Source organism: Ornithorhynchus anatinus, chromosome 4, assembly GCF_004115215.2.
Source record: "Ornithorhynchus anatinus isolate Pmale09 chromosome 4, mOrnAna1.pri.v4, whole genome shotgun sequence".
Lineage (NCBI taxonomy): Eukaryota > Metazoa > Chordata > Mammalia > Monotremata > Ornithorhynchidae > Ornithorhynchus > Ornithorhynchus anatinus.
In genome coordinates, this window is record NC_041731.1 from 14399221 (window position 1) to 14418599 (window position 19379).

The 19379-nt window shown below is 42.2% G+C and overlaps 1 protein-coding gene across 1 annotated transcript in view; it reads left to right on the top strand.

Annotated features, from left to right (window-relative positions):
* GRB10 (growth factor receptor bound protein 10) overlaps positions 1–19379 on the top strand; it is a 197904-nt gene that overhangs the window by 11200 nt on the left and 167325 nt on the right. The gene's annotated exons all lie outside the window — the stretch shown is intronic.

Here is a 19379-nt window from a genome sequence, read left to right on the forward strand (position 1 = left end):
ACTATATATATCAAGTGCTGAGATGGATACAAGCAATTTGGGTTGAACACTGTCCCTATCCCACGTGGGGCTCACAGCCACAATCCCCATTTTACAGATGAGGTAATTGTGGCCTAGAGAAGGGAAGTGACTTGCCCAAGGTCATGCAAATGGCGGAGCTGAGATTAGAACCCTTGACCTTCTGACACCCGGGCCCATGCTCTAACCACTACCCCAAGGCTGGGAAAATGTGAAGCCTTTGTCAATCAGTAGTATTTATCGAGCGCATACAGTGTGCAGAGCACTGTACTAAGCACTTGGGAGAGTACAGTACAATAGAGTTGGTAGACGTGTTCCCTGTCCTTAGCGGTTTACAGTCTAGAGGATTGTACCTGGTTAATCTGTTTGGTTTCGATGTCTTTTGGAGGGTGGGAGGAAGGATGAAGAAGGATCCCGTGGTCTTCCCCTGCAAACCCTTCCTATTATCATGTAATTGGCTTTGTGGCAGGGCTGTGACCCAAGGTCACGTTGCCACGAGCACTTCTTCTCGTGCGTGGCTCAGTGGAAAGAGCACGGGCTTTGGAGTCAGGGCTCATGAGTTCGAATCCCAGCTCTGCCACTTGTCGGCTGTGTGACTGTGGGCGAGTCACTTAACTTCTCTGTGCCTCAGTTCCCTCATCTGTAAAATGGGGATTAAGACTGTGAGCCCCACGTGGGACAACCTGATTCCCCTGTGTCTACCCCAGCGCTTAGAACAGTGCTCGGCACATAGTAAGCGCTTAACAAATACCAACATTATTATTATTATTCTTCTCAACCTGCTGTGGTGCTGGAAAAAGCAGCAGCAAGGAAAACGGATGGCACCGTGGATATGGGATCGATCAGTCGTGGCCGTGGTGTCTTGCGTTAAAAAAAAAAAATATGGGCTAGGATTTCTTGCTGTAGGCAGAGTCTAAAGCAGTGGGTAGCCTCATGAAATTCTCTCTTGTGGTGGTAAAATTACACTAACTCTTCTGGAACCTAAATGTAATTTTAAAATGCTTATGCAGGAAGTCCAATCCGGTAAAAGATTGATAATCCATTTAAAAGAATTTATTCTCTTCCCCACTACCAGCTCCCAGTCCAAGTATTCCCTTTGGAAAAGCAGCACTTAGCAAAAAAAAAATTGCCATGCCATTAATGTTCATATGAAGCATAGGGTTTTCCCAGACGTTGGTAGGAGTGGTGGTTTTGATATTGTGCCAATGCTCCCATTTCCTTGTTCTGTGGCTTGGATTAGCCTGTACTCTTAGGGATTGACACTGAAAATAATTTTACCCTCAAATTGTCACTTTTGACGTTTGACCTTTTTTTTTTTTAAACTCTTTAGACCCCTGTCCTTCTGGCTCCCTGACCTAGTCTGGGGTCTCTAGGTATTTGCTGTGACAGAGTTGGATTAAGATTTCTGGGTCCCTCTCTAGATTCTAAACTCATTATGGGCAAGGAATGTGTCTGCTGATTGTTGTATCGTATTCTTCCAAATAATAATAATAATAATTGTGGTATTTGTTAAGCGCTTACTATGTGCAAAGCACTGTTCTAAGTGCTGGGGGATGCAAGGTGATCAGGTTGTCCCACATGGGGCTCACAGTTTATTTTAATCCCCATTTGACCGATGAATCCCCATTTGACAAATGCTTAGTAGAGTACTCTGCATATGGTAAGTGCACAATAAATACGATTGATTAATTGGGTCTTAACTTGCTTCCTCGAATTTGTTTTTTCTCTCTCCTTTGGTATTCTCTGGCTCCTTCTTGATGGCCACAATGTCCCACCGTTCCTGTATATATATATCCGCTTCAGTGGCCACCTTTTTCTCCTTCCCATCCAGACTTCTCAGTGGGGTCATTTATGCTTTCATTTGCATTGCATTCTCTCCAGTGCTTCTTGTCTCATTGTCCCTTGGAAAGAAGTAGCGGCATGGTCTCATGGGTAGAGCATGGACTTGGGAGTCAGAGGGACCTGGATTCTAATCCCAGCTCTGCCACTTGACTGCACTGTGACCTTGGGCAAATCACCTGACTTCTCTGTGCCTCACTTCCCTCATCTGTAAAATAGGGATTAAAACGGTGAGCCCTGTGTGAGACATGGGCTGTGTCCAACCTGATTATATACCCCAATTGTTAGTACAGTCCTCTGCACATAGTAAGCACTTGAATACCACCATTAGTATTATTATTGTAAGAGAATGTTCAGTTCCACATGAACAACTCTTCTGGACTAGTAGAGTATAAGTTTGTGGTGGCCTTTTTGGACTGAATTCCTTGGAATATCATTGAGTTTCTGGTGCTTTCCATTGCACGGCAGGTGGGAGGAGGAAGCCCAAATTATACTTTTCAGGTAGTGAAATCTTTCTAAAAATGGTAATAGCATTGATTGAGAACCCATTCTGTGTGGTGCATTATACTAGGCACTTGGGAAGTACAGAACAATGAAGTGACACTTTCCCTGCTCAAAAGAAGCTTATACTCTAACGTTTGCCCTAATGTTTTGATCCTCTAAAAGGGTTGATCTGTCACTTGGGTGTGGATTAAAAAAAAATCTCCTAGACTTTTTCACATCGTTCTCTCTTTTGGGGATAAGCCCACAAGAGAGGAATTTTAAAATGATCAAGGGCAGTGACAGTTCTTATTTTACTTTTGTGTGTTTGCCCATGGCATCTAGAACACATTCTGCCAAAAGCACTCCTTTAATAAATAAATGAATGATGCAAATAAGAAATTAATGATGAGGCTAACTTTGGCTGTGCCTTTCTCCAAATAGTCACATTAGGAAAAATCATCAAGGCATGCCACATTAGAAGAATACAGCTGAAATATTCCACCCAGAAATAAGAGTCCTCCTTTCTGGTGGGAAGGCCAAGAGTGCAATCCAGATAGACCTAATAATATGGAATTTAAGTGCTGGCACATAACAAATGCTTAACAAAAACGATTATTATTATTAGGGAACAAATACAGTACTAAACACTGGGTTAGAAATGGGTGTGGGGGCTGTCACAGTCTATAGAGGGGAAAACAGGAACCGAAATCCCTATTTTACAGTGAAGAAATAGAGGCACAGAGATGTTAAGTTCATTGCTCAAGGTTCCACAGCATGCAAGTGGCAGAAGTGGGTTTGGAACCCAGGTCCTCTGACTCCCAAGACCCTTAGGAGAATTGTCAGTCTGGGCCAACGAGTGACGAGTGGCTACTAATTTGACAGGCTGTGGGAGGACTGGTGAATAACAGAGAGGTAAGTGGGGGTGCGGGGAGAGAAAGCTGTCAGTGCTCTCAGGTCGTGAAAAAGCAAATGTCAAAGGATGCCTGAATTAGGAGGACGTCTTGCCCCAGCAGTGCATGCCAATACGAGGTTGGTGAGGCAGGCTGGGGAAAGCTTTGGCTGGGCAAGCGTGTGCCGATGATGCAAAAGGGGATCAAGGTTTGCGGTCCAGGTGGCAATTTGACCTTGAATATGATGCTACTTGGGGTGAGTCTGTAGTCTGTGTGCATGGAGAGGGCATGTTAAAGATGGCCTCTTACTACGCTGCAATCCACAGGCCCAAAATGGATTTTGTTTCTTGGAGTCCCCAAATCTTTGCTCCAAGCCAGTTGCTGGGTTTCTCTGATGGCAAGGTTTCAGGCTGTCCTGTCTGTCCTCTGTCTGCTGATATGCCACATTGTTTAAGGGTTTGCCTTGCTGTGTGATTAAGGTTTATTTGTTTTCTGTTGACCGTGTGTTTTTTGTGTAGGCTCACTGTGGAGTAGTTCTGTAGGTAGACTGATGCTATCCATTCTCCTCAAATGCCCTGCCAGTCAAAGGAATGACAATGGTATTTGTTGAGTGCTTACTCTGTGTAAGCACAGTTTTGAGCGGTGTGTTGCATACTGCTTAGCTACCGGTGGTGATGGCATTCTGGAACCTTCTTTGTGATCCTGCCTTGCCTCTAGGTACTGCACATTGTTGGTTACTGAGCTGGAAATTGAATTGAATGTGAATGTGGCTCCTTTGGAAGTTCCAGGTCTCACCCACAGTCATCAGGAAGGTTGGACACTGAATCTGCTCTCCAAGCCTTCAAATTTGCCTGAGATGTGATGCTGCATTGGTTCCACACTTTTTTTTTTGAGTTTTCTGAAAGACATGCAGGCTTTCTTAGTGAGGTTTCCTACTTCCTTGCATCAATGGACAGTAATCCCAGCTCTGTCACTTACCTGCTGTGTGGCCTTAGGCAAATCATGTAATTTCTGTTTCTTCATCAGCAGAATGCTTTCCCTCCTACTTAGACAAAGGACTGTGCCTGACCTGATTATCTTTCATCTACCTCAGTGCTCTAATATAGTCCTTGGCACATAGTAAGTGCTTAACAAATATCATAATTATTTTTTATTATTATTAGGTAGTAATAGTGTACTACCGAGGCGACAACATTCAGCTCTGGGTCACCGATGGGGGAAACCTTGGTTTGCTAAATTCAAGCTGGTATTGCCCCTTCTTTTTTTCTTTTTTCTTTTTAAAAATAAGAGGTTAACGGGCAATCTGTAGTGTTTGGCTGATTAATAACCGTGTACGTATCTTGAGGGTATGTCTCCCAAGCATACTGCTTGGTAAGTGCACAAAGATTCCAAATTCTGAGAGCAGAAGGAAAAGTGCCAAATGAGTAAAAGAATGTTACAGGGCTCCCAGAGGCAGGAGAAAACAAAGCTTTTATTCATTTTTTGTAGAGTCTATTTAAGCACTTACTATGTGCCAGACACTGTACTTAGTGCTGGGGTAGGTACAAGCTAATCAGGTTGGACAAAGTCAAGGTTCTACTTGGAGCTCACTGTCTTAATCCCCATTTAACTGATAAAGTAACTGAGGCACAGGGAAGATAACATTACAAAGCAGACAGTTAGTGGAGATGGGATTAGAACCCAGGTCCTTCTGACTCTCAGGCCCTTGCTCTAACCATTAGATCATGCTGCTCCTCATTTGCAATCCATGCATCCAGTCTGGATGACTGGATTAGGTAAACCCGTCAAACGGCAGGGACTGTCTCTATCTGTTGCCGACTTGTTCATCCTAAGCGCTTAGTACAGTGCTCTGCACATAGTAAGCGCTCAATAAATACTATTGAATGAATGACTTGTCACTAAGCCTGTTGCCTGGGACCCAAGGAACTGAATTCTGCTCAAAATCAATTGTACAGATTCCAAATCTATTAAGAATGCAGATGTATCTCTCACAAATCCAGATAAATCTAAGCGCTGATATTAATCTGACTATTTCATTTGCGAAAGCCACCCTCAGATAAATCATTAGGATGTTCCACTGTAAATCATGTGTGCCAATTGAGATAATTTGGAAAGGGCAAACTTTAGATTTTTAATGAGTTCAGGTTTGGCAGTCATTTTTAATACATCAGGGATGTTACAAATTGAGTATTCTCAAAAATCTTCAGACATTGCAGATTCATCTAAATAAATTTGGGTGGTGGTTCTCTTCCTCCTCCACCCCTGAGTCCTTTTCTTGGAAGCCAGATGACAAGCATGGGGCAGATGATTGGCTATGGAATGCCATGGAGCCAAACCGTTTTTTTGGAAGTGGGGAGAAAGTGCATATTGAGTGGTTCCCATGCCCTTCCCAGCCCAGACTCTCATTAGCTCTCCAAAGAGGAAAGAGGAACTACTTGAGAAGCAGTGTGGTCTAGTGGTTAGAGCTTGGGCTTGGGAGTGAGAAGGTTATGGTGTTTAATCCCAGCTCTGCCACTTGTCTGCTCTGTGAATTTGGGCAAGTCACTTCTCTGTGCCCCAGTTACCTCATCTATAAAATGGAGACTAAGACTGTGAGCCCCTTGTAGGACAGGAACTGTGTCCAACCTTGATTACCTTGCATCTACCCCAGTGCTTAGAACATTCATTCAATAGTATTTATTGAACGCTTACTATGTGCAGAGAACTGTACTAAGCACTTGGAATGTACAAATCGGTAACAGATAGAGACAATCCCTGCCCTTTGACGGGCTTATAGAAAACACTTAACAAATTCCATTATGATTACTGGCCCCAGGTCAGAAAAACCCAGGAAACAGGTCCTCTAATCTGTTCCAGAAATGTGGGTCCACTCTGGTTTAAGACTGGAGGGTGGGGGGGTGCGGGGAGAAGGGGGTCTCCAAGGACCCCTCACCCAGCTGGATTCTGTGTTATACTGAACTAAGATCAATTTGGCAACCAGCAATGTACCAATGTAGCCAGACTCGGGAGAAGTGTGGGAGATGACTTCAATCTTTAATTGTAATTGTGATATTTGTTAGGCACTAATATGTACTAAATACTAGGGTAGATACAAGACAATCGAGTGAAAATCAGTTGCTGTCCCGTGTTGGGGTCACAGTCTAGCTGTAATACTTTGAGTCTGCAAAATACTCTTACTAAGTCGATGGTATTTATCGTGAGTTTTTACTGTTAAAGAAATGGAGGTTTGCAGGAGGCCAGGCTTTTCAAGTAAAACCTTGGAAACAATATTTTGTAAGGAAATTCACTGTCTTTTGTATATAAAAAGTCACTGACAACAACCCATTAAAAAAAATTCCAATGTGGCTTTAAGTCCTGGTCTTATTTTCAATCAAGAAAGTCATCATTTTGAATGTGTATTGAGTTTCGTTGGGTTTGGCCTCAGTCTGCATTTCTAACTAGGAATTCTCTCCAACTGGTAACAACATTAAAAAAAAAAAAAAAAGCAAAAACCCACAATGTGACTTGAGCCTCTAAATTTAGAGCCCTAATAAATGCCAATTAAACAGTATTTGTTTCTTCCAAGACATCCAAAAGACAGGCATTTGCCCCTTGGCTGCTATCTTGTTTCTGTTGCATGCTTGGCTTCTAGGCATGTTAGGAATGAGGAGAGCTCAGCTTCAAGTTTAATGTCTTATTACATTCCCTTTATTACTTTCCCAGTTTTGGCCTCCTAATCAGTCTTGAGCAGACCTGAGAATATTTTTAGGCATTGGATTAAATCCTTAAAATATGATGTAAAATTACTTTTGTGAAAGTTACACCTAGTTTAACATGCAACATGGCATTATGTGTTGAATTTTTTGTGTTTTGGTGGGGAGGCAGAGGGATTGTGGTGGTGGTTCTTTAAAAAAAAAAAAAAACCAAAAAAACCCAAATCATTTTACTTTTCGTGTTGCACTTATACTTGGTTCTGTACCCCTTCAGTATTTAGGTACATATCCTTACACCCTGTTGCTTCCCTAATCTGTAATTTGTCTTCCCCTCTATTTTGTTAAACTTCTTGAGGTCAGGGATCTTGTCTACTAACTATTGTATTATACATTTCAGGTGCTTAATACAGTGCTCTGCAGTAAGCCCTCAAATACCCTCTTTTTAATGGTAATTGTGCTTCCTAGGTGCCAGGCACTGTACTAAGCGCAGGGGTATCTACAGGGTAACTAAGTTGGATACAGTCCTTATCCCACTTTGGGCTCCCCTCATCTGTAAAATAGAGATGAAGACTGGGACTGAGGCACAGAGAAGTTAAGTGAATTGCTCAAGGGCACACAGGAGACAGTGGTGGAGCAGACTTGGCAGCCGGGTCCTTTGACTTCCAGGCCCATGCTCTTTCCACTAGATTGCTTGAGTACCCAAATATTTAATAAGTAATAATTATGGCATTTATTAAGTGCTACTTTGCAGTACATTCTACTCTCCCCACTCCCTCCTTTTAAATGTAAAATTTTCCTCATCCTCCCTTTGCAGACCCCCAAGATTACATTGGCTTTTAAGGAAGCAGCATGGCACAGTGGATAGAGCACAGGTCTGGGAGTCAGAAAGTCATGGATTCTAATTGATCTTGGGCAAGCCACTTAACTTCTCTGTGCCTCAGTTAACTCATCTGTAAAAAGAGAATTGAGACTATGAACCCCATGTGGGTCAGGGATTGTGTTCAACCTGATGTGCTCGTATCCATCCCCGTGCTTAATGCAGCGCCTGACACATAGGAAGTGCTTAACAAATACTATTATTATTATTATTTTAGAAATGAAATAAGAAAGTTGCAACAAGCTCCATGTTTGGTTGTCTTTTTCCTGTGGAAATCCTGGTTTGGAGCAATTGACTTTCTGTAGTGGACAGGGCAGGATGCACATTTTTAGAGGATTCTGGGTAAAGACAGCTTGTCCCCTGGTAAAGCCAGCCCTGCCCCAGGGATCTCTGCTGAGAGACCACACAGGAGAGTTCTTTTTTTCTTCCAAAGGTAAACATTAAGCCGGCAAACTTGTTTTTATATTGGAAGGAATTTTAAGATTTGAAATGAGTACAGGAGATGAAAGCTATAACCCAAATTGCATATGGTGGCAATCTGAGTATTATTAAATGCTTAGAGTGATGTTGGGATTGAAGAATTTATCAGGAGAAATCTCCTCTGAATCACAAGGGGAAATTCCATAGTGAGCTGTGGCTAGAGGAGCAGACTCTGTTTTTATTTTGTTCATTGTATATTTGTCCTTCTCCCTTAAGCTGTTTTAATGTTTTGGGGTTTTTTTTTGCTTCATTGCTACTGATGTCTCAGTCCTCCCTCCCCTAGACGTATGGTCATTGTCATCTCTGAGCACTTACTATATGCAAAGCTTGGGAGAGTACAGTACAAAAACAAATATTCACATTCCCTGCCCACCATGAGCTCACAGTCTAGAGATAGATTTTGAACCCTTTTAAGGCAGTGTCCATGTCTAATTCCCACCTGAATATTCTTTCCTTGTGCTTGGCAGAGTGCTCTTTGCTCAATAAGCACTTAATAAATATTATTACCACTAGGAGCCTTCCCATTACAAACCGAAACTATGAAACCTGATTGACACAAGATCACGATCACTGCATTAAACACTTACAAATATTCTAGAGATGAATTTCGTGGTGCTCACATCAAGCATGCTGTCAGTATTGAGCCTGACCAATCAATGGTATTTACTGAGCACATAATGTGTACAGAGCACTCTGCTAAGCACTTATAAATGAAGCACATCCCGTTAAAACCTTTGATTCGTAAGTCAGTTATTATTTAAAAATAGTCCTAGCCCCCTAAAAATTAGGAGAACTGCCTTAGAAGACATTGTCACCACACTCATTTAGTGTGATCAGGGTGGCTAAAAGTCTTGGCTTAATCATCAGTCCTGTTTTTTGTTTTGTTTTTTTGCGGGGGTGTGTTTCTGTGCAAAATGCTGAGCTTGCAGGTGAGCTCATTGGAACCCTGGTAGTTTAAAGTGTAACATGGCATGGTGTGTTTAATCTGTATTTAATGATGCGTTTCCAACTGCGTGTTTAATCTGAAGCGGAACTCTGCAATGATGCTTGTTGAGTGGAAAGCAGATTTTCTGTCCCATCTGTTACCTGAGGATGGAAGGGCCCTCCTGGCAACCTCGAAGTGAATCCTTCAGGAATAGGCTATTTGGGACAACAAACAAAAAAACTTACTTTTTTTTTTTGAGGATTTATGGTTTTCTTGGGGAAGGGGAGAGTGTTGAGGGAGTGAGGGGGATTATATAGTTGGCCTCTTTTGGCTCTCCCCCTCCGACAATGCCCTTTGGACTGGTTACCTCTCTATTTTCATATCCGTGGAGAGGATAAACGACAAAGTTCTTCATAATGTCACACTTGACTCCTTCCCCACTCAGCCCCCAGGAGGAGTGGTCTCTAAGCAGCTACTTTTTAGAGCCCTGAAGGTCCAAACCCAGTCAGATTCAAAGAGCTTTTATTAGTGTAATTTCACACATACTACTTTTTCCTCAGCTGCTGGAACTGCAACTCTTAGTAACCCATGAAGGCAGCCGCACGTCTTGTGACCCACTCCACTTGCGCATAGCTCTGGGGTAGATATAAGTTAATCATGTTGGACAAAATCCATATTCCACATGGGGCTTCCTGTTTACATAGGAAGGGGGACAGATATTGAATCCCCATTTTACAGATGAGGAAACTAAGTGACAGAGCATTATGAGACTTATCCAAGGACACCCAGCAGGCAAGTGGCAGAGCTGGGACTAGAACCCAGGTCCTCTGAATTCCAGTCCTGTGCTAATAATAATAATGTTGGTATTTGTTAAGCGCTTACTATGTGCAGAGCACTGTTCTAAGCACGGGGGGAGGTACAGGGTAATCAGGTTGTCCCACATGAGGCTCACAGTTAATCCCCATTTTACAGATGAGGTAACTGAGGCCCAGAGAAGTGAAGTGACTTGCCCACAGTCACACAGCTGACAAGTGGCAGATCCGGGATTCGAACCCAAGATCACATTCTTTCTAGAAAGAATACTTGGGCTGGCTTTTCTGACTGAGTTCGTGCCCATATTCAGGTGCCTTTTTGATGTATAGAGATTCTATCCCGAGTCCCGCCCCGCCACATTGCTGCCCTAACAGTATCGTCTTGTCTTATGCTGTCGAGTTGTTTCCAACTCATAGCAACTCCATGGACACATCTCTCCCAGAATGCCCCACCTCCATCTACAATCGTTCTGGTTGTGTATCTGTAGAGTTTTCTTGGTAAAAATACAGAAGTGGCTTACCATTGCTTCTTCTGTGCAGTAAACTTGAGTCTCCTCCCATGACTCTATCCCATGCCGCTGCTGCCCAGCACAGGTGAGTTTTGACATACAGCAGTTCGTCTTCCACTCGCTAGCCACTGCCTAAGCTAGGAATGGAACGGGTGTGCCTCTGCTTGACTCTACCTCCAGTAGCCGAGACTGGTAGAGTATTGGAGACTCTTCAGGTGTGATCTTGAGAGGGGGTTAACAGTATTAACAGTTTGATTTTTCAGAATTTCTCTACATTTTATTAAAGGATGCGTTCCCTTTTGCTTTCAAGGCAGCTGAGCCCAAGCGAGTGGCTTCAGAGGTTCAGTCTTGAGTTACCTGCTCAAAATAGTCAGTCTTCAGCATCAGCAAATATTTGCATTTCCTTAAAATCTCTCTGACCTGTTGGATGGGTCACTGGGAAGGAGCATAAGAGAGAATGTGTTGTTCAACTTCACTATATCATGGAAGGTGGTCGCATGTGTTTTTAACCTTTTAATCAAAGTGATTCTTCTTGCACAGCAAAATATTCAAAGCAAATTGGGCAGTTGCTTTATTTATGATCTACCTTTGTCCTGTCTACACTTAATTCTGCTATAATAGGTACATTCATTACACAATTTGGATAGAATGTTGTTAAATAATGAAGGAATAATTAAGGAATCTGGACACAACATGATACATAAGTTGGTGCAAAAAGATGCAACACTGAAAGAGATTGTTTAGCACTCTGTCTGGTGTTGGTCAAGGTGTGAGAAGTTGAACACAAATCTTTTAGAACACCAAGTTCTTTAAGAACCACAATTACTGTGTTACAGAAGAAATGACTGTATTTGAACACACAAGCAGTGATATTTGAGTGCTGTCTCTGTGCAGAGCACTGTACTGAGCACTTGGAAGAGTATAATTCAATAGAGTTAGTAGACACGATCCCTGCCCTCAAGGATATTACAGTTGAAGTGGGGAGACCCACACTAAAATGAATTACAGGTAGAGAGTATTGTCCAGTTTTTTTGTAATATAGAATTTCTATTTTTTTGCCTTCGTTTGCCTCATCTTCCATAATAGACTGAAAACTCAATGTGGGCAAGGAATACATCTAACTCTGTTGTATGAACTCTCCCAAGTACTTAGTTGAGTACTCAGCATGTAGTAAATGCTCAATGAATATCATAGACTGATAATGAGCTTGTCAGTATCCTGATGGGTGTTCGGGTACTTAAAGAATCTTTTTTTGTTTTTCCAAAGATGAAGAATTTGGGGGCAAATGCATGGGTGGTTCTAGCATAAAACTTCAGTTTTTAAGAAAGACTTGGCACTCAATAGTTCCCGGACAATTTCGGAAAGTTACAGATAAGTTAGTAATATCTGATGACCAACTCTAGGCTTGAAAGCCTCCTTGCAGAAGTGGGAAGATTCCTCCAAAAGAAGTTTATTCTCTGCTTCAACACCAGGCTGCTTTTCAACCGGCAGACCTGTTTTGATGACGACACCTTATCTGGCTAGCTCATGTAGGAAAAACCACAATTCCCCTTATTGTACAACTGCTGTAAGCATCTTGACGTTCCACAATTTTTTGTTTGTTTGTTTCTCTAGGCCCCTGTTATTGAATTGGCTTTGGACCACCATGTTAAGGCTCATCTGAGCCAGTTTTGCGTGCAACAGGCAATTTCTAGAGACATTTGTTGGTAGTCCCTTTTGGGGTGAGAAGGACACTACTGAATCAGACTATTCAGACGTCCAGGAATCTGCTGAATGATGTTCCTGGTGCTTGACCTGGTCAGCTGACACCTAAACAGCCTCCTTTTGAGACTGGTATGTTAACATAAGTCCTTCCTGAAACTGTTGGTGTGTTATATTGCCCAGTATCAATCTGATAGGCCTTTAAAACTTCTTATGGAAAGAAACGTCTCCTTTTTTGTTTTAGTTTTGGTGGACATTGTTTGGGTGGCTAAGGAGGGAAAAACAAACTATTTAATTTTTTAAAAAATTTAAGCACTTACTATGTCCTGGGGACTGTACTCATGATGGACCCACAAGGAATAATAATAATTGAGATTTTTGTAAAATGCTTACTCTGCACACTGTACTTAATACTGGAGAAAGTACAAGATAATCAGGTTGAACACAGCCCTTGCCCCAAATGGGGCTCACAGTCTAAGTGGGAGGGAAAGGAGGCATTGAGGACCCGTTTTAGAGATGAGGAAACTGAAGTACAGAGAAGTTCAGTGACTTGCCCGAGGTCACGCAGCAGGCAAGTGGCAGAGCTAGGATGGAACTTGGGACCTCTGACTCTTAGGCCCGTGTTCTTTCCACTATGGCACTCTAGCAAAACCAATAAATTGACAAAAGAAGCACACTACAAAACAATGCAAGTGGCAGACTAGTCCCCCCGACTAGTGCTCCAGAAAGACAGCTTCAAATCCCTCAATTCCCCACCATCTCCCAGTGGCAGGTGTGCTGAGCTGCTCCTTCCTCTCCAAAGCCTGCCCGTGGTGTAGGGGGTGGCTGTCTGTTTACAGATTCCATGGTCATAGTTGAGCCCTGCATGAACTTAAATCTCTATCTTAATTTTGTTGGATGCCACTGGGACTGCACAATTCATATACAAATGTACCAGTATCCCTAAGAGCCATTCACTCTTCTCCTCTCCCTTCAGTTCCATGTGGTAAGTACCCTACTCAGGTGCAGGCTCCAGGATTTGTTGGGACTCCTTTAGAACATCCCAGGGAAGAATCTCTTTCACCCCAGTCCTCCAACACCCTCCCCCAATAGCCACCAAGAAATTCAGGGGTGCCAGTAGGGTGGTCATACTGGTGGCTGGTTTTGTCACCTGGGTATTTTGGCAAAGTGAGTATTTGGCACTAATCACACTGTTCCTTAGATATCTGCTATTATAGGGGAAATTAAGATTCCAGCAACTTGAAGTGAAGGTTGAGCCTGCCCCTGATATTTTTCGAAGTAGACTAGTTACCATTTCCTTTGTAAGAAGTGTATGAAATTTCCAAATATATTTGCAACTTGAAGTTGAACCTGCCCCTAATTTTTAGATGCAGGCTAGTTAGCATTTCCTTTAAAGAAGCCTATGAAATTTCCAGATACATTTACAATTCAGTTTCGGGAATTTGTATTCAGAAGGTCATCCTCCCCTCTGCCACCACCCCAAAAACAGACCCCCGCTCCCGCAGAATGCTAGGTATCAAGAATCTCTGTGGAAAGTTCAGTGGCTGTGGGTAAGATCGCTTCCGATTTATATGCAACGTCTCCTCACCAGCATGATGAACCATCTGGGAACTTCTGGTTCCTGGCATGTAAGACATGCTACAATATTTAGAATATAAAATCCACCTCTTTTACCCCCAGTGTGTGCAGAGCTGTATAAAATGTGTGGCATGTACATTTGTGTGAGCATTGGAACTTCTGGTATGGTGGATTTAATGCCAGCTTTACTCTAGAGATTGTTGTTTAGATACTTTAACCCCACTCTAAAAATAAATATGTCTATTTTAGACCAGGGCTCAGTGAAGGAGAGAATGAATTTGAAACTCGAAGTCTGCCACTTCAAAATTATTGCAGACTGAACAAATGAAAAACAACTGCTTAATTGTATACTTCTAGTCTAAGAGATAATGCTTTTTACTAGTCACAACATACTCGCAGTGTTAAATTTTTGTTGTTTCCCTTCCCCTTTGACAGGTCTTAGAATTTATAAGAAAGAATCTATGTACTTTGAAATATTTCTGACACTTGAATTTGATCCAAATGGTGTAATAATAATAATAATAATGTTGGTATTTGTTAAGCGCTTACTATGTGCCGAGCACTGTTCTAAGCGCTGGGGTAGACATAGGGGAATCAGGTTATCCCTCGTGGGGCTCACAGTCTTAATCCCCATTTTACAGATGAGGGAACTGAGGCACAGAGAAGTTAAGTGACTTGCCCACAGTCACAATTATCCTTTCTAAGTATAAAGCAGCAACTTCTTCAGAATTCTTAGAAAGGGAAGGTGAACCATCCGAGCTTTGGAGTAAGGTACACAACAAGAAAATATTTATCAAACAACCAGTGTGTGGCCAGGGAAGGAAACAGAAGTAAGATTGACCTTACTACCTGAATGAGAAATAATTTGAATGCATCACCATTCAAGAGAGTTTAGTGAGGTTGGGAATTTTCCCAGCTCTGCTTTGCCTCAAGTATTTAGCTGTTTTTATGGCCAGGTCACATTTTTAGAAAAATGTGACCAGCAGCGTGTTCTAACAACAACAACAAAAAAACCCCTGCAGGAGTGAAAATTCCCAAACCAAGTTTTTACTGAACATCTTTATCAGGAAAGCAACTGTTGCATTACTGAAGTCACATATTTTCACCCACCTCTTACTGTGCACACCCACCTCTTACTGTGCACTTGGCATTTTGGATGTGTATCCTTTATTCACTTCACCATTAGCCCTCAGCACTTATATACATATCTGTAATGTATTTATATTATGTCTCCTTGTGGGCAGGGAATGTGCCTACCAACTCTGTTATTGTTTCCTCCCGAGCACTTAGTACAGTGTTCTGCATATTTAAGTGTTCAGTAAATATAAATGGTAAAATATAGTTTTTTAAATTGTGAATGTGAGTTAAAAAAATATTAAGCTGCAATAAGGAAACCTTAAGTGTGAGATTCCAAAATGTAGGAGTTAATTTATTTTGCTCATTTCATTGAAAGGTTAAATAAACTTTTTGTTTTTAAATAAGCCTTATCATATAATATGAACTATAATTTTGAGGAGTTGTGTGGCAAAGGGAACAGATGGCCTGTGTTCAGGTACTTTGAGTTGCTTTTTTTGAATAAGGTTTTAGATTATACCTAAAGTAATTGGATGCGTGTGGCTACTGCAGATGAGATGGATGATCAGGGAACTTATCTGCTGAAGTTGTGGTAAACAGTCAAAATTTATGTATGCATTTTAAATGGTTAAAAAAATTAGAACATACCACCGAGTACAACTTCAGGAGAACCAGATTAAGCCCCTGTCTACACAGTGGTTATCTCTAGTGGTCAGTGGTATTTATTGTTTGCCTAATTTATTGGTTGCCTAGGGAGGAGCACAACAGAAAGCAAGATACATAATCAATCAATACTATTTATTGACTGACAGCACTGTACTAAACACTTTGGAGACAGCACCACCATCTGCCCTGTCTCACATGCCCATAACCGTGGTGTTATCCTTGATTCATCTCTCTCATTCAACCCACATATTCAATCTGGCATCAAATCCTGTCCTCTCCATTCAGACTGTTACCACGTTAATCCGATCACTTATCCTATTCCATCTTGATTACTACATTAGTCTCCTTGCTGACCTTTCCCCTTGTGTGCTCACCCCATTCCAGGCCATATTTCACTCTGCTGCCCAGATCATTTTTCTGCAAGACCCTTAAGTCAATGTTTTCCCCACTCAAGAACCTCTTGTGGTTGCTCATCCACCTCAACATCAAACAGAAAGTCCTTACCATAGACTTGAAAGCACTCAATCACCTTACCCCCTTCCGCTTTACCTCTCTAATTTCGTACTGTAACGCAGCCTGCACTCTTCACTTCCCTACTGCCAATCTATTCACTGTACTTCAATCTCATCTATCTTGCTGCTGACCCCTCGCCCACATCCTGCCTCTGTCCGGCAGTCCCTCCCTCTTCAAACCCGATGATCTGTCTCCCAACCTTCATAGCCTTATTAAAAACACATCTTCTCCAAAAGGCCTTACCTCATTAATCCCTCATTTCCTCCTCTCCTCCCTTCTTTGTTGCCCTTACTTGGATCTGCACCCTTTATTTGCCCCACAGCACTGGTCTACTTATCTGTAATCTCTTGATACTGTCTATATCCCCCACTAGACCGTTAGCTCGTTGAGGTCCGGGAACGCGTCTTGCAACTCTTTATTCTCCCAAATGGTTAGTACAGTTGGCTGCACATAGACGTGCTCAAATATAAGTGATTGACTTGGAGAGTACAATATCAGTAACTGATATTGATTGTTTACCGTGTGCAGAGACCTGTATTAAGCTGTGATATTGAGCTTAGTATGAAGAACACTGTTTCAAGTACTTGGGGGCCAGAGGGGAGGAGGGCGGGGAAGTACACTACCACGGTGTTGGTAGAGATAATCTCGGCCCACCAGGAATTTACAGACTAGAGGGGGAGACAGATAATAAAATATACAGTTAGGGAAAATGACAGGGTATGAGGATATGTAAGTAAGTGCTTTGTTGATGGGGTGAATATAGAGCACTTAAGGGATACAGACCCAACTGCAGAGGTGATGCAATAAAGGGAAAAATGACAATCTATACCCTCAAGGGATTTACTCTATAGTGGAATTTAGTATTTAATGGAGGAGATGGATGGACACAGTTCTTTACAAATGATAGGAGTAAAGCTCAGGGGATTCTGCACTTCACTGAGCCCTGTACCAAGAAGATCAGGTTGGAGAAGTCACATGTTCTCCATTGGAGGTTAATATCAGAGGGAAAGAAAGGCCATGCCAGCTTTCAGCAAGTGATTTGGACATTTTTGTCAGCCTGAACTAAAAAAAAAAAAATGAAGTTCGGTAATTCTGATAGTGCTGACTGGAGAAGGGCCATGGCCCATGTAAAAGAGCACAGGACTGGACTGAGAGTCAGGAGACCTGGGTTCTAACCCTGGCTCTTCCACTTGCCTGCAGGGTAACTTCAGGCAACTCACTTGACTTCTCTGTGCCTCAATTGCCTCATCTGTAAAATGGGTATTAAAATAGAGGGATGGGAATTATCCTAAAGAAGATGATGTGGCAATTTCTTCTTTGCATGATGCTATTTTTTTTAGGCCTTTGACCTATTTGGATACAGCTCTACAGTTGCATGGCCAAAAATTATTTAATCTTTAATGAAAAATTTATTAGAAGGGGAGATTGCTTAAAGTTTGGGACTATTTTTGTTTCTGGCAAGAATTCTTCAGATAACTCAAGCTTTTCTGTGTCCCAGTGGGCCATTCCAGAAAGAAGTCCTACTTCGCTCAGTGAACCAGGCAGCTAGATACTTTTTTCAATGGGTGGTGGTGATGATGAAATTATTATATTTAAGCATTTACTGCGTGTCACACTGTTCTAAGTGCTGGGGTAGATAGAAACTAATCAGGTCAATCACAGTCCCTGCCCCACAGGGGTCTCACTGTCTAAGTAGGATTGATAGCTTCCATCTGGTGACTTTGAAGAGAGTTTCCACTGTTCATTCAATAGTACTTACTGAATGTGCATTGTGGAGGAGGATACAATAAAGTAAAATATGTGGCCCCTGACCTCAAGGGGCAAGCAGTTGACTTCCTGACAGAAATCAAATCTTAGTTGCATAGTTATTTTGTACCACAAAAGCAGCAAGGCCTAAGTGGAGAGAACACTGGAAGTCAGATGACCTGACTTCTCATACCGACTCAGCCACTTACCTGCTTTTTGACCATGAATGAGTCACTGATCTTCTCTGTGCCCAATTTCCTCACCTGTAAAATGGGGATTCAGAACCTGTTCTCCCTCCCACTTAGACTGTGAGCACCATTTGTATGAGGATTGTGTCCTACCTTATTTTATATCTACCCCAGCACTTAATACAGTGGGTTGCACATGGTGGTATTTGTTAAATGCTTACTATTGTTATTTTCCCTCCAACCTGATTATCTTGTACCTACTCCAGTGCTTAGTACAGTGCCTAGTACATAATAAGTGCTCAACAAGTACCACCACTGTTATTATTGTTATTGCGATGCAGTTGGGAATTGATTATCGGCACTGGTTTTAGGCAATATGGAAAAAAAAAAAGAAATTCCTAAGGAGAAGCCCTAAACTAGGAAGACCATGTGTCCAAGGTCCTGAAACCACTTAAACTGTATGTTACAAGGCAAGCGTTTCCAACCTGAACTGTATTTGGCCCTGAACATTTTCTTCCCCAGTCTCCCTTTCCTCCCTATGATGGGTGGGGAATCTTACACCCAGAGTTTGAATAGTTGCTAGGAGATAAACTCCTTGCCAGTCAGCTGGGAAACTTTGGCTTGGGAAATTTCCCTTCGATAAGGTAGTAAAAGTAGCAAAGAAAGGATGGACCCTTTTCTAAATCAAGGCAGTCCTCTCTACTTCTAGGACACAAGTCACTTTCCTGCCAGTCTGATGTTGGGAGCCAGATTTAGTTGAAAATCCATTATGTCATGGATCTTGTGGAGGGCAGATGGAATTCAAGAAGTCCAACTTTATAGGTTTCTGCCTCCTGGCAGAGCAACATCAGGGGGAAAACAAAGTTAAGATATCGTCATATAGATTACATTCCAACAACTAAAAAGCCTCTGCCTAATTATCCCTCAATGCTGCACACTCCTATTTTTCTTCTTCCTCTGCTTCCTGACCACTTAACTCCACCTTGTTATCATAGGGGAATTCAATCAGTGGTATTTATTGAGCACTTACTGTAAGTAGAGAACCCTTTAATAAGTTCATGGACAAGTGCACTAGAGTTGATTGACAAAATCCCTGCCCACAAGGAGCTTACAGTTTAGTGTCATTATTAGGGGGACTCATATCCTTCCCTCAAGTGCTATCTTTCTGATACCTCAACTTTAAAGCCAGAGATTTGCCCCCCACCCCCCGCCGTCCCCTGAAGCTGAAGGAGACTCCGAAAGGCGGGGGGGAAGGAGCATGGGGGCTGCTGTAGCCAAGGTCAGTCGGTGAATCATATTTATTGAGTACTTACTATGTGCAGAGCACTTTACTAAGCACCGACTTGGCATGCTGGAAAACTTCCTTGGACTTATCCTATAGGAGATAG